At 39.6% G+C, this 14,221-nt stretch overlaps 1 protein-coding gene across 1 annotated transcript in view; it reads right to left on the reverse strand.

Moving 5' to 3' along the window:
* Positions 1 to 370: 370 nt before the first annotated feature.
* LOC124545418 (eukaryotic translation initiation factor 4H) overlaps positions 371 to 14,221 on the reverse strand; it is a 70,007-nt gene continuing 56,156 nt past the window's right edge. The window contains exon 7 of the transcript XR_006967622.1: positions 371 to 1,022. The gene's annotated coding sequence lies outside the window, so the exon portion shown is untranslated. The remainder of the gene's footprint in view (positions 1,023 to 14,221) is intronic.

Raw genomic sequence — 14,221 nt, forward strand, 5'->3', positions numbered from 1 at the left:
TTATTTAGACTGATTTAACAGTGCAGCAATGCTGATGATTAATCCGTGTCCACCAATAAATGTTTCTGAGTAAATCTGTGGAGCAATATACCTTGTGAATTGTCTTGTTAACCACAGAACACAAAAAAGAGTACATTGATTCCAGCTGTAATTTCGACTGGGACAATGTGCGACACTACAGAAGCTCCAAGGATGAGACAGAAGGAAAATTTCAATGTTTGTTATCAGAAAAGTGTTCTTAAAAAAGAACACAATGTATACTGTAATAGAAATTATTAACAATATCATGTAACGATGTAATGAAATTGCAAGTAACATACACATATTACTATATCATCATTTATCTTACTAAATAACAACAAATACGCAATTTAATATTTTAAATATAATTTTCTTTTATTGTAAAACACCCATTATGCATCCCTATTCTACTGAAGCAAAAGTAACCCATTTCATGTTCTGAATCCTGGACTTAAGTTAGTTCCACATTCACACTCAACGTGCAAACACGTAAATATTTTCAAAAGAATATTACATTTTTAAAATAAACTGTACTATTTACACAAAATTATGCACAGTTCTTTACACAGTCAGTATGGACATTTCCATAAAGTCTTCTCGCTGTTACCAGAAACATTATTTTCACTTACAAAAACATACCAAACAGTTGCGGTACAATAATATGAAGAACACGAGTAATTAAAATGTCACCCAATGTTAACAACTATCCTGTAAGTTCACTGCTGTGAAAGCTGATCATGCACTTTCTTCTGCAATGCAATATAAACTGCAACAATGTATGGTACTCAATGAACAAGTTAACTGATGATTTAACATCTTTCACAAATTTCTTCACTATTGTCCAGGGTTGCAAACTGGCATCATTTTTTTGTTTTTATGCTTTGCATCTCTGAAAGAGGCCCTTGTACTTCACTTTTTCATTATCAATGAGGCTCACCTTGTATTTCAGAGAAAAAAATGTCCTTTTTGCTGGATGCAAGGAGCATTCAATATATTCAAAACTGAAACAAAAATAGCACAAATACCAAGTCAGAAATATTTTGTTTATGAGCAATGTATTAAAACAAGCAGCTTCTGCAACATACAAAACTTATAATTTTCAATGAGCTACTTGCAAATGAAATCCTTAGAAAACATCATACTACTACATGAAATACAAAATGGAAAGATAACAGAAAATTTATAAATACTGACATTAACATAATAAAAAAAGGGTTCATACGCCACAGTGTGTGGCTATATGAACCTGAAAAAAGGAGCTGCAAACAAACTGCATTACTTACGAACTGAGAAAACTACGGTCAATTCAGAAACTAAAAAGCTAACATGAATGGTCCACTGTATTCGCCTCTGCCTTTCTAATCTTTAATAATAATCAAAATTCTTGGATGGAGCAATATGTAAAATAAGCGAGAGGCAATTACTCACCCGAGAAAACACCATTCATACTAGCATCCCAGTAGTAACTTTTTTCTGACAACAGTACACACATTTGCAAACACAGACATGCAAACACATACTCCTGTGGCCATGATAAGACTAATTATTGACACTCGATTACTGAAAGCACTTGCCTGAGCTGATGGAGGTGAGGAGGGGGTATAGAAGGACGCAAGGAGAGGGCAGTGAGATAAGAGACAGGTACTGGGACATATGACTTCCCACGTGCATGACAAGGCAAAAAAAGTACAGAGGATACAACAGGAGATGTAGAAAGAGGGAGAGAAATGAGAGTGGTAAAAAGGGGAAGGGGAAAGCAAGAAAAGTGAAGATGAAGAATGAGAAAGGGAGGGGAGAGAGAGAAGGGAGAGAAGTTGAAGAGATAGATAGATACGAGGGCTATTTGGAAAGTAAGGAATGATAGGTCACAAAATGGAAACCACAGTGAAAATCAAAACTGTTTTATTTGCAACAGTTAGCTGCAACTTCCAGCTACTTATCTCCATAGACGCCGATCCGACTTCGATGTTTCCGTAGTATTGTACCAACTTTCCAACACCCTTGTTATAGAAGGCCGCCGCCAGGGCTTTCTGCCAGTTCTCTATGCTGGCCTACAGCTCGTTGTCTATGCCAAAATACTGTCTTCATAGCCAGCAGTTCATGTGAGATGAAACTCAGAGGGAGACAATTACGGGCTGTATTGTGGGTAATCAAACATTTCCAATTGAAAACGATGCAGGAGAAACTTCATTGCCCCTGCAGAATGCAGCTGAGAATTTTCTTGAAGAGGAAAATGCACAACAGTTATGTAATGTTGGCAGCATAGCTTCAGGCAAAATTTCTCACAAGGCCCTTGTACTTGGTGGGAGACACTATTGTTCTAGGTATCTTTATGTGCTCTCTGTGTGCTCAGAACTAAAAAGGACGATGTAATGCAATCGATGGGCACACTAGAGACACTGCCCACAACACCTGTGCAAAACGTCATCGGATTTCCACTATGGTTTCCATTTCGCGACCGATCATTCCTTACTTTCCAAATAACCCTCATAGATAGATAGATAGATAGATAGAGAGAGAGAGAGAGAGAGAGAGAGAGAGAGAGAGAGAATGCCCACATGAGGGAGGGGAAGAGGAACAGCAGCGGGAGAAGACAGTGCATGATATGGATAGACACATAGTGGTATTAACAGAACAGAGAAGGGAAAGGCAAGGCGAGGCAGTGGGAACAAGTTAGCAGAGATGTTTAGGCCAAGAGGATTGTGAGAGTATAGCATGTGTTAGATAGACAATTTCCATATGCATAGTACAGAGAAACTCGTGCTGGAATGGAGTATCCAAATGCCGAGCTTAGTGAGGCAGCATGCTCAGCAGGTGGATGGTCAAGTTTGCAGTTTGCTACAATTTGGCAGTGACCATTTAAGTGAATAGACAGTTATTTGTCATGCCCACATAGAATGCTGCTCAGTAATTGCAGCATAGCAGAGACATAACAGGTCTGCTTTCACACATGGCCCTGCCTTTTATTGAGTACGAAATACCTGTGGCAGGAGGTGGTGGATGAGTGTATGGGACAGGTATTGCATCTGGGCCAGCTACAAGGGAATGACTTATGGGGTGCAGGATTGGAGTAGGGATGGAAAAGGATATTCTGCAGGTTGGGTCGGCGGCTGAACACTATGGAGGATGTGAGCAATATTTTGACTACGATATCCCTCATGTCAGGGCACGACACGAGGTTGTCAAACCCCTGGTGGAAGATACAGTTGAGCTTTTCAAAATCACAATAATACTGGGTGATCAGAAGAATATTTGATGGTGGCTGGTTAACAAGTTTACTGGAGCCAGAGGAGCAGACAGAATGGGAGATTTAATTATGGATGATCTGGATAGGATATTGTCTGCCAGTAAAGGCTCTGGTATTGGTATCAGTACATTTTGACACCTCCTGTTTTCCACTGCACATTCGGAGTCTCCAGATGACAGAAATGTAAGGAAGGCGTCCGTCCGATTATGACCCTTCTTCCCTTCCATCCAGTCACCCCGTATGATCTTTCATGAATTCATCACTTCAAACCTGGCCTCACCTTCCTTTCCTAAATCCCTCCCTGGTGAGTCCAACATCACTCTTGTGGAACACATTGCTATCTGTAAACTGAACAACAATCCAGACCTTCTCATTTATCCTGCAGACAAAGGCTCCACCACATTGGTCATGAATCATGGTGACTACGTGGCAGAGCTTCTGGCAACTTTCTGACACCTTTGCATACAAACTTTATGATCATGATCCCATCACCACAGAAGTGCAACATGACCTCAAGCAGCTTTTGAAGGCCTTAGTTCAATCTCAAAACCTGACACCTGAATCTATCTCTCTCCCCACACCAGCAACCCCATGCACTCCTACCTTTAACCTACTCCCTAAATTCCACAAAACTCTTCCTACTGGTCATACCACTATGACTGTACACAATGCTCCAACCAGTACAGACCTCTACCTTTATTGAGCAACACCTCCACACCATTGTCCATAACCTCCCATCCTACATTCAAGACACTGCTCACTTCCTTCACTGCTTCTCCACAATTCCTGTCCCTCTACCACAAGACTCCTCATTGGTCACTGTGGATGTGACACCCTTATACACCAACATCCCCTGTGTCCATGGCCTTTCAGCTATGGAACAATACCTTTCCCAACATCCTCCTGATACCAAATCCCCATTCTTTCTTAATCCTCCTAGCCAACCCCAACCTGATCCACAATTATTTCACTTTTGACAGCCAAATCCACCGACAAATCTATGGTACTGTGTGGTAACGTCCTACTCCACCTTATTTTTGGGCCATCTGGAGGACTTCTTCCTATCCAGTCAATACCTAAAATCTCCTGTCTGTAGATTCACTGACGAAGTTTTCTTCTTCTCGTGTCATGGCAAGGACAACCTTTGCTCTTTCTTCCGTAACCTCAACACTTATTCCCTAATCCACACCGAGCGAGGTGGCGCAGTGGTTAGCACACTGGACTCGCATTCGGGAGGACGACGGTTCAATCCCGTCTCCGGCCAACTTGATTTAGGTTTTCCGTGATTTCCCTAAATCACTTCAGGCAAATGCCGGGATGGTTCCTTTGAAAGGGCACGGCCGATTTCCTTCCCCATCCTTCCCTAACCCGAGCTTGCGCTCCGTCTCTAATGACCTCGTTGTCGACGGGACGTTAAACACTAATCTCCTCCTCCTCCTCCTCCTCCCTAATCCACTTCACTTGGTCCTTCACAACTCACTGAGCCACCTTCCTAGATGTCGATCTCCACCTCTCAGGTGGATCTGTAGATATGTCTGTCCATATTGTGTGCATCAACCACTGACAGTACACTCTGACAGTTGTCACACATTCCATGTCAAAAAGTGTCTTCTTTACAGCCCAGCTATCTGCGGATGCCACATCTGCAGTGGAAAGCAGGAGTTGTTGAAATATAGTGATAACTTTACCAAAGCCTTTACAGACAGACATTGTTTCCATCTCATCTATAAACAAGCCTCCTGTGTCAACCACTTCTCTGACACCAGTGAAACTGTTAACAAGCCACTGGCCAGCACTCACACTCCTCTGATCACCTAGTATCAACCTGGCCTTGAAAAGCTCAGCCACATTCTCCATGAGTGCTTTAACTAACTCGCATCATACCCTGACATGAGGAATATCCTATCCAAAATCCCGTCTACATTCCCCAAAGTAGTATTCAACGACCCACCCAACCTACAGAATATCCTTGTCCATACCTACCCCAATCCTATCTCAAACTTGCACCCCATGGATTGTTCCCTTATTGCTGGGTCACTTGCAAGACCTGTCCCATGTACCCATTCACTAACACTTACCACAGTCCAGTCACAGGCATTTCCTATACAATAAAAGGCAGGGCCACGTGTGAAATCAGTGCCACATGTGAGAGTAGCACTGTTATATATCAGCTATGCTGCAATTACTGTGTAGAATTCTATGTGGGCATGACAAGTAACAAACTGCCTACTCACATGAATGGCCACTGCCAAACTGTGGCAAACTGCTAACGCCACCATCCAGTTGCCAAACATGCTGCACTCCACAACACAAATGGCTTCAACAGCTGCTTCACTAAGCACGGCATCTGGATATTCCTTTCCGGCACAAGTTACTCTGTACAATGCAGATGGGAATTCTCTCTCTAACACGTCCTATGCTCTTGCAGCCTCCCTGGCCTAAACATCTCTGCTAACCTGCTCCCACTATATCATTTTGCCTTTTCCCTTCTTTCTTTTGTCCATACCACTCTTCTGTCTGGATCATGCACTGCCTTCTCCCTGCCTCTTTCTCGCTGCCCTCTCCTTGCATCCTTCCCTACCCTCTTCCAACCTCCATCAGCTCAGGCAACTGCTTTCAGTATTCAAGTATCAGTAATTAGTCTTGCCATGGCCGTGGGAATGTGTGTTTATGTGTGTACAATTGTTGGAAAAAGATCTACCACTTGAAAGCTACTGAGAATGATGTTTTCTGTTATGTGTTAAAATGTTCCACTGATTGATCTGCTATAGGTGAGTGTTTGCCTTCCCTTATTTTGCATATTTCTAATCTTTAACTACATTACAACTCATGAAGGAAAAAATCATTGACAATAAGGCAGCAATTATGAGTAGTGCACCTCAGTTGAAGCAAATAGTAGAACAGCCTACATAGATAATCATGTTAAAAAGGTAACATTAGTTACGAATACCAAATGTTTCAAATTACGTCTATGGTATTTACAGGCGAATATTTACACAGATGGTTGTTAACGATTCTTTGCTGTTTTATTTTGTGTTTCTCTTGCAAGGCTGTCTCTAATTGGTACTCCATGCACCTAACCATACATGCCTAAACATAATCATTTATAAATATTAAATTTCTGACACTGTGTTCTGTTTTGAAGTTGCTGTTAACCCAAACTGTGTATATGGTATTGCAGTGCCTGTGTTATTCTGATGATGATGCACTGCGTCAACCACAGCTGTTATGAAACAAATCAGACAAATTCGCAACTGCGAATAATGACTACCATCAACCGTAAACTGGAATGATGACAATGAAAATTTGTGCCGGACTGGGATTCGAACCCGGATTTCCCACTTATCGTGAGCAGTTGCCTTACCATTTGCCTATTCGTGCACAACTCACGGCCAGACCCAAACATCCATATGTCATCACCATGCGTCTATGATCTGAACTTGCACATCCATACAGATCAGACACAGTGCTTAAAAGTCGAATGCCCAGTATTGGCATATAAATAATTATTGGCAGATACCGGGCATGCGACTTTCAAGTGCAGTGTCTGATCTGTAGGGGAATACACATAATGGATGTGTGAGTACAGATTGTAGACACATAGCTGACGACATATGGAAGTTTGGGTCTGGCCATGAGTCGTGCACGGACAACCAAATGGTAAGGCGACCATTCGCGATAAGCGGGGAAACCGGGTTCGAGTCCCGGTCCAGCTCAAATTTTCATTGTCATCATTCCATTCTACAGCTGACGGTAATCATTATTTGCAATTGTGAATTTGTCTAATGCAAACTGTGTATTGTTTGTATTTTTTACTACAAGTTTGAAAATCCTTTTCAGCTAAAAGTTTTCTGTATTCATGACATTTGTACAACTGGTGTTGGACCATGATCTTTGACTTAAACAGATTGTAGTGTTAAACGAAGTCATTTGCAGAATTCTTTTTTAAGTTTCTTTGCATAACAGTGCACACTATGTATTTTCACTTTAAAGTGATAAAACTTGCTTTTAAGTCAGCTTCACAAACAGATATATTAGAGTGTTCATTGCAGTGACAATTTTGGTTGCAGATTGGGACTGCCAAGAACAATTTACTGTTTGGGAAACATGCTATTCGAGAGGACGACGGTTCAATCCCGCGTCCGGCCATCCTGATTTAGGTTTTCCGTGATTTCCCTAAATCGCTCCAAGCAAATGCCGGGATGGTTCCTTTCAAAGGGCACGGCCGACTTCCTTCCCCGTCCTTCCCTAATCCGATGAGACCGATGACCTCGCCGTCTGGTCTCCTTCCCCGAAACAACCAACCAACCAAACATGCTATTTCAGTTCTGAGGAGGTCCCATGATATAATATTCCAGAATTTCATTGTGTTGCGTCCACATATAGCATAGCATTGCTCAGAATATGTTTTAATAGTTTATGTCACTAACCACTCCATTCCATACACTGAATGGAATTTTGTTTGGAAACCTATTTTTGTATTGCCTTGAAACTTTTTGTAATTATGGGGCTGCAAAAATGAACAGCAGTATGGTGTTACTTTCTTGACAATTAAAATGATTCACATCTATTGTTCCATCTCAGCTGCACATTTTAAAATTAGATTACATGTTTTGACCATTCTGGATCATCTTCAGATCTAAGTAGTTGCATCAGTAACCCGTGTTGTCTCCTCAGAACCACTTATAGGAGTACAATCTCACAACAAACAGTACTCTGATATGTGGTTCTGAGTAGACAAGATGGGTTGCTGACACAACTACTTATATCTGAAGATGATCCAGAGTGATCAAAACATGTAATCTAATTAAAAATGTGCAACTGAGACAGAACAATAGATGTTAATTACCTTAATATCTAACCAGTTGCTAAATCTCTCAGGATAATTATGGCAGTTATAGTTTCTTGTTAACATTTGATCAGTGAGAAAATAGTACTGTATGTTCAAGGAGATACGAAAATTCTACAATCCTTCCTTACACAAAGTTTACCATAGATGGCTATACAAAGAAAAGCAACACCCAGGAGAGTGTTGAACTGTGCATTTCTATGCAATAAAAAAAAGACATACAAAAATGTTTCTAATTTGACTGTTATCAGTAATACAAATTATATAAACAATGTAAGGAAAAGATATATTGCTACTCATCTTAAAGAAGACACATTTAAGTTGCAGACAGGCACAATTGGGGAATAAACATTATAATTTGTGCTCCAATACCTCTACAGTATTTTTAGTGATGTAAAACTTTATAATATTAATTGTTGTTAATATTTCATATGACTCCAATATAAAAGTGCACCTTTGCACCCTTGGTTACATAGCAGAGTATACTTTAAAAATAAAATAATATCTGTGATGGAAATTACTAATAGAAAATTATCAAATGTGATCCACATAATAACTGAACTACAGAAATGTTACATTAGGATTTTAATGAAATTAATGTAAGATTTCATATTCACATTTGATGTACTATCTGCACTGGCAGCAATGTTATCTCCTCGATAGCCTTAATTTATTTCTAGTATTGAATTAACAAATTTTAAACAATTGAATGAGATAAAAGAGAGATCTCCAAGTAACATGCAGAGTGAAAGCCATAGAATACTATGAGGTAATGGAATAGACAGGAAAAACAGACTGTGAAACAAATATATGATAAGCTTAATGTAAATTTTAAAGACAATTACAGTAAACACAAAATTATTGAACTTAGACAAATTTATAAAACATCAGATACACGAGCAAAAAAAGGAAGCAGGCTTAAAAATATAAAACTCAGAAAAAATGACAGTCAACTTCTGAATAGTAGGTACAAAGCAGGCAGAAACTGTGATGTGGAAACTAAAGAGCATTCAAAATACACTACTGGCCATTAAAATTGCTACACCATGAAGATGGCGTGCTACAGACGCGAAATTTAACTGACAGGAAGAAGATGCTGTGATATGCAAATGATTAGCTTTTCAGAGCATTCACAGAAGGTTGGCGCCGGTGGTGTCACCTATAACGTGCTGACATGAGGAAAGTTTCCAACCGATTTCTCATACACAAACAGCAGTTGACTGGCGTTGCCTGGTGAAACGTTGTTGTGATGCCTCGTGTAAGGAGGAGAAATGCGTACCATCACATTTCAGACTTTGATAAAGGTCGGATTGTAGCCTGTTGCGACTGCGGTTTATTCTATCGCGACATTGGTGCTTGCGTTGGTCAAGCTCCAATGACTGTTAGCAGAATATGGAATCGGTGGGGTCAGGAGGATAATACGGAACGCCGTGCTGGATCCTAACGGTCTCATATCACTAGCAGTCGAGATGACAGGCATCTTATCCACATGGCTGTAACGGATCGTGCAGCCACGTCTCGATCCCTGAGTCAACAGATGGGGACATTTGCAAGACAACAACCATCTGCATGAACAGTTGGACGTTTGCAGCAGCATGGATTATCAGCTCGGAGACCATGGCTGCAGTTACCCTTGATGCTGCATCACAGACAGGAGCCCCTGCGATGGTGTACTCAACGATGAACCTGGGTGCACAAATGGCAAAATGACATTTTTTCGGATGAATCCATGTTCTGTTTACAGCTTCATGATGGTACCATCCGTGTTTGGTAACATCGCGGTGATCGCACATTGGAAGTGTGTATTTGTCATCGCCGTACTGGCGTATCACCTGGTGTGATGGTATGGGGTGCCATTAGTTACATGATTCGGTCACCTCTTGTTTGCATGACGGCACTTTGAACAGCGGACGTTACATTTTAGATGTGTTATGACCCGTGGCTCTACCCTTCATTCGATCCCTGCGAAAGCCTACATTTCAGCAGGATAATGCACGACCACATGTTGCAGGTCCAGTACGGGCCTTTCTGGATACAGAAAATGTTCGACTGCTGCCCTGGCCAGCACATTCTCTAGATCTCTCACCAACTGAAAACGTCTGGTAAATGGTGGCCAAGCAACTGGCTCATCACACTATGCCAGTCACTACTCTTGATGAACTGTGGTTGCGTGTTGAAGCTGCATGGGCAGCTGTACCTGTACACGCCGTACAAGCTCTGTATGACTCAATGCCCCGGTGTATCAAGGCCGTTATTACGGCCAGAGGTGGTTGTTCTGGGTACTGATTTCTCAGGATCTATGCACCCAAATTGTGTAAAAATGTAATCACATGTCAGTCCTAGTATAATATATTTGTCCAATGAATACCCGTTTATCATCTGCATTTCTTCTTGGTGTAGCAATTTTAATGGCCAGTAGTGTAATTATTGTAGTCTACAATAGAGTATCTGTAGGAACAGACACATATAGTTATTAGAGGCCTTAACCTCTCCAAGAACACGCATTTTATAATTTTCTAATGAAGATACCCAATTTTTTGAAAATGTAATGGAACTGGTTAGTTAAAAAATTTACTCACACATTTAAATACCTTTAGATGGGTGTTCTCCTTAATGGTGAACAGACTTTTTATCTATCTTATTATGTTTGTTAGCCTTACCTACAGCAGTTTTTTTTTTATTCTTAGATTTTGATATACCTGTACTACCTAGTCTACTTACACAGAACAAAAGGTTACATAAAAGCAAGAGGTGAAAAACTCAGAAACTTTTGGCAGCCTGAGGTTCATTTGTCTGCAAAAAGGGAGAGGAAAGAACCTGGAGCAAACAGAACTGAAAAGACAGTTAAACCTGTGAAATTCTGTTAAGTTGGTACAGGACGAATCTAAATCTGACTGTTACACGATGATACATTGTGTCACCAGTGACGTGGCTGGAAAAGGCAATTGCCTGACAGAGCCTAGATTGAATTCTACATCAGTAACAGTGAAAACAGATAAATCACACAGCAAGAGAAGCGTCTTGGTGGATGTAGTAAAGACGGGGAGACTCGAGGAAAGTTACAGTGTGTGGTGCACAGAGAATATTTCGATAGAGGTGTGCAACTACTTCATTTCAAATATCTTCTACATATGCTGTTTCACTGTCAGTTTCTATCTTTTCCTGTCATGCTCATTGGTGCAGCAGACTGGTATCTGTTTACACTAGAGGATGAGTCAGGATGATAGACACTTTTAACTTCACATATTACTTACACATTTTATAACCACATAAATGTTCATGCATATTGTTTGTGTGTTCCAATGCTACCACTGCCAGTATCTACACTGCTGCCAAAGTTTTTAAAACAATATTTTCCATTAAGAACATATTAAATATATCTCCACATAATTTGTGAAGAAAAAAGGTATAACTGGTACATCACTTCCTGCTGGATAGTAGCAAGCCATTATTAACCAGACTCATGAAAACAAACTTTTTTCTCAAAATTCCTTTTTTACAGCAGTATGTTTCAGCAACACATTAAAATGCATACACAGTATGCATAAATTCCATTGTATTGCACTGTCTGCATTTTCTTTCTGCTATTACTAGGACCTACATCAATAATTGGAGAGGTATTCTGACATGAAATGATATAATTTTTCCCCCTTCAGTGCATCAGCATAACATGGATATGAGGTTGCAGCTTATAGCATTAAATTTTCAGGCTGCACACCATCAATCGCACTCCACACCTTTACCACTCTACACTGTCTCTCAAAGTGAGTGATGCATACATCACATCGTGAAACATATGTGGTCCTTAGATAATCTTGACATGAGTTAATTACAGGAAGACATAACATTGTACTCTATTCCCCATTTCCTGTAAGGCTTTTTATTTATAACCACACAAATCTAATACTAAATTTAACAACCACAGCTCACGTTTACCTGCATACATCAAATATGAAAAATGACTCATAACAAGAAAATACTTCTATTACAAAACTGTGCATGTGATCTACAATGGTTGTGCAAAGTGGGACAACTTGAATGGAAATTATGATTCCAACAACGCTGGAAACCATCAGCCAGAGATTTCTACAGTTGAATGGCCACAGTCCTATGATACTACAAATGCAGAATGATACTACAGAAAAATAACTCAAAAGTGTAATGCAAAAGCAGTTGTTCACAGGTGATTGATACATTACACTTTTACAAAGAACATGAAAATATCATCATAAATTGAAAATGGGGGAAAAATTGAGACAGAGGATGGGAAAATTGAAAAACTAGTGGCAGGAGGAGGGGGGGGGGGGGGGGCGGGGGGGAGGGGGGTTATAAAGAGTGTTAACAAATATCAAACACTACAACAAATTCAAAAAACCTATAGGGCCAGTGTGTGCTCGATACTGATGACTTGAATATGTTATTTGAAGAACACAGACAGTGTCAATAATACAGTAACTGCAGCATTACAGTGCACATTAATGATACACAGATACATGTGAGCTAAGCATGGTGTAATGGATAGGATAGTAGCTTCACAGGCAGAAGGTTGTGGTTAAAATCTTATCAAGTGCAAAAACAATTTTTTTTGTCTTTATTGAAATGGCTTCGATTATTAATTTTATTCAATTAGTAGGTTTAAATGTAATTTTTTGTTTCTATCCCTTTGTCACATCATTTTAATCACCATCGAACTTTTTCATTTGTTTCATTTTGTTACTTCATTCTTTTTCCAATTGGAATTTTTGTGAATGTGAATTTAACTATATTTATTTATTATAATATTCAATTACTTGAAAATTCCAATCTATCAATTAAACAACAAAACATAAAATAATCTATTTATACTGACCGTGCAATGGTATGAAAAATATGTTTTGTTACCAGATGTGCAGTTTTTTTTTGCATGGTATTCATCATATAAACATTTAAAACATAACCTAAATTCCTAATGCACTATGTACAAAATTATGCACATGAAGATGTAAATGAAAGATGGGTTAATAAGTAAAACAAAATTCGAGTAAAGTGGGAAATAGATATAATGATCACAACAACCTGGACGAAAGAACAAAGGAAATTAAATCAAAATTAATGCATAAAATTAAAAACACATAAACAAAGATTTCAAATGGAAAAAAGAACGATAGGAAGTGAAGTGACAGCAAAGGAAGAAGTTGATATTATGATTAAAATGATGTGATAAAGAAATGGAAATAAAAATTACGGCACCTGGTGAGATTTGAATCCACAACCTCTAATATGTGAAGGTGTTACCCTATCCATCACACTAAGCGATCAGATTTTAACAAAACTTTTTAACATTACTGTCAAACAAAATTCCAGAAATTTTTTTTTTGGTCAGTTACTCGCAAATGAGGGCCCACCACGGTGAATGGCCGCAGGGTGTGATACCTGGGATCTTAACTTTCACCACTGTATATTTTGTTTCAAAAAGTCTATCACACTGCTGGGGCCTTGTAAGCATGTAACAGCAATGTGCAAGTAGGCACCAGCATCTCTCCATGTCCTACAAAAATACAAAAACCTCTTCCTTCTTGACCTGACAAAGAAACTTGCACACACAATTATACTTCCAATTAGTGATTACAGCTATGTTATTCTGCAAGGTCTTTCTCAGGAAAACTCACGGCACCTGGAACTGGTTATAAATGTGTGATGTTCAACTCTTTGATCACATTTCACATTCATATATACAACTATCCTGGGTGCGTGCAAACACACACACACACACACACACACACACACACACACACACAGTGTTCCATATACTCTGTCTTCCTTACTGTCTTATCAACAAACACTCTCTCTCATATCTTTTTTCAGCCTTAATGCTCTTGTCTTGGCAGAAACACCCATTTCTTTCAGAGCAAAATCCTTTCTGTTCCACTCCATCAATCAATCACTTTCTCAAAATCCTCCTCAGTAGCAGGAAACTGACTCTGGAATAACATCCCACATTATATTACAGAACTGAATAACATCGCCAGCTTCAGAAGACAGTTAATGACCTATCTTTTAAAGCAACAATAATGATTAACACTGTCCCTGTATGCACTCATTATCCTTGTGCATCCTTCTTTCTA

The sequence above is a fragment of the Schistocerca americana genome, chromosome 8, assembly GCF_021461395.2.
Source record: "Schistocerca americana isolate TAMUIC-IGC-003095 chromosome 8, iqSchAmer2.1, whole genome shotgun sequence".
Taxonomy (NCBI): domain Eukaryota; kingdom Metazoa; phylum Arthropoda; class Insecta; order Orthoptera; family Acrididae; genus Schistocerca; species Schistocerca americana.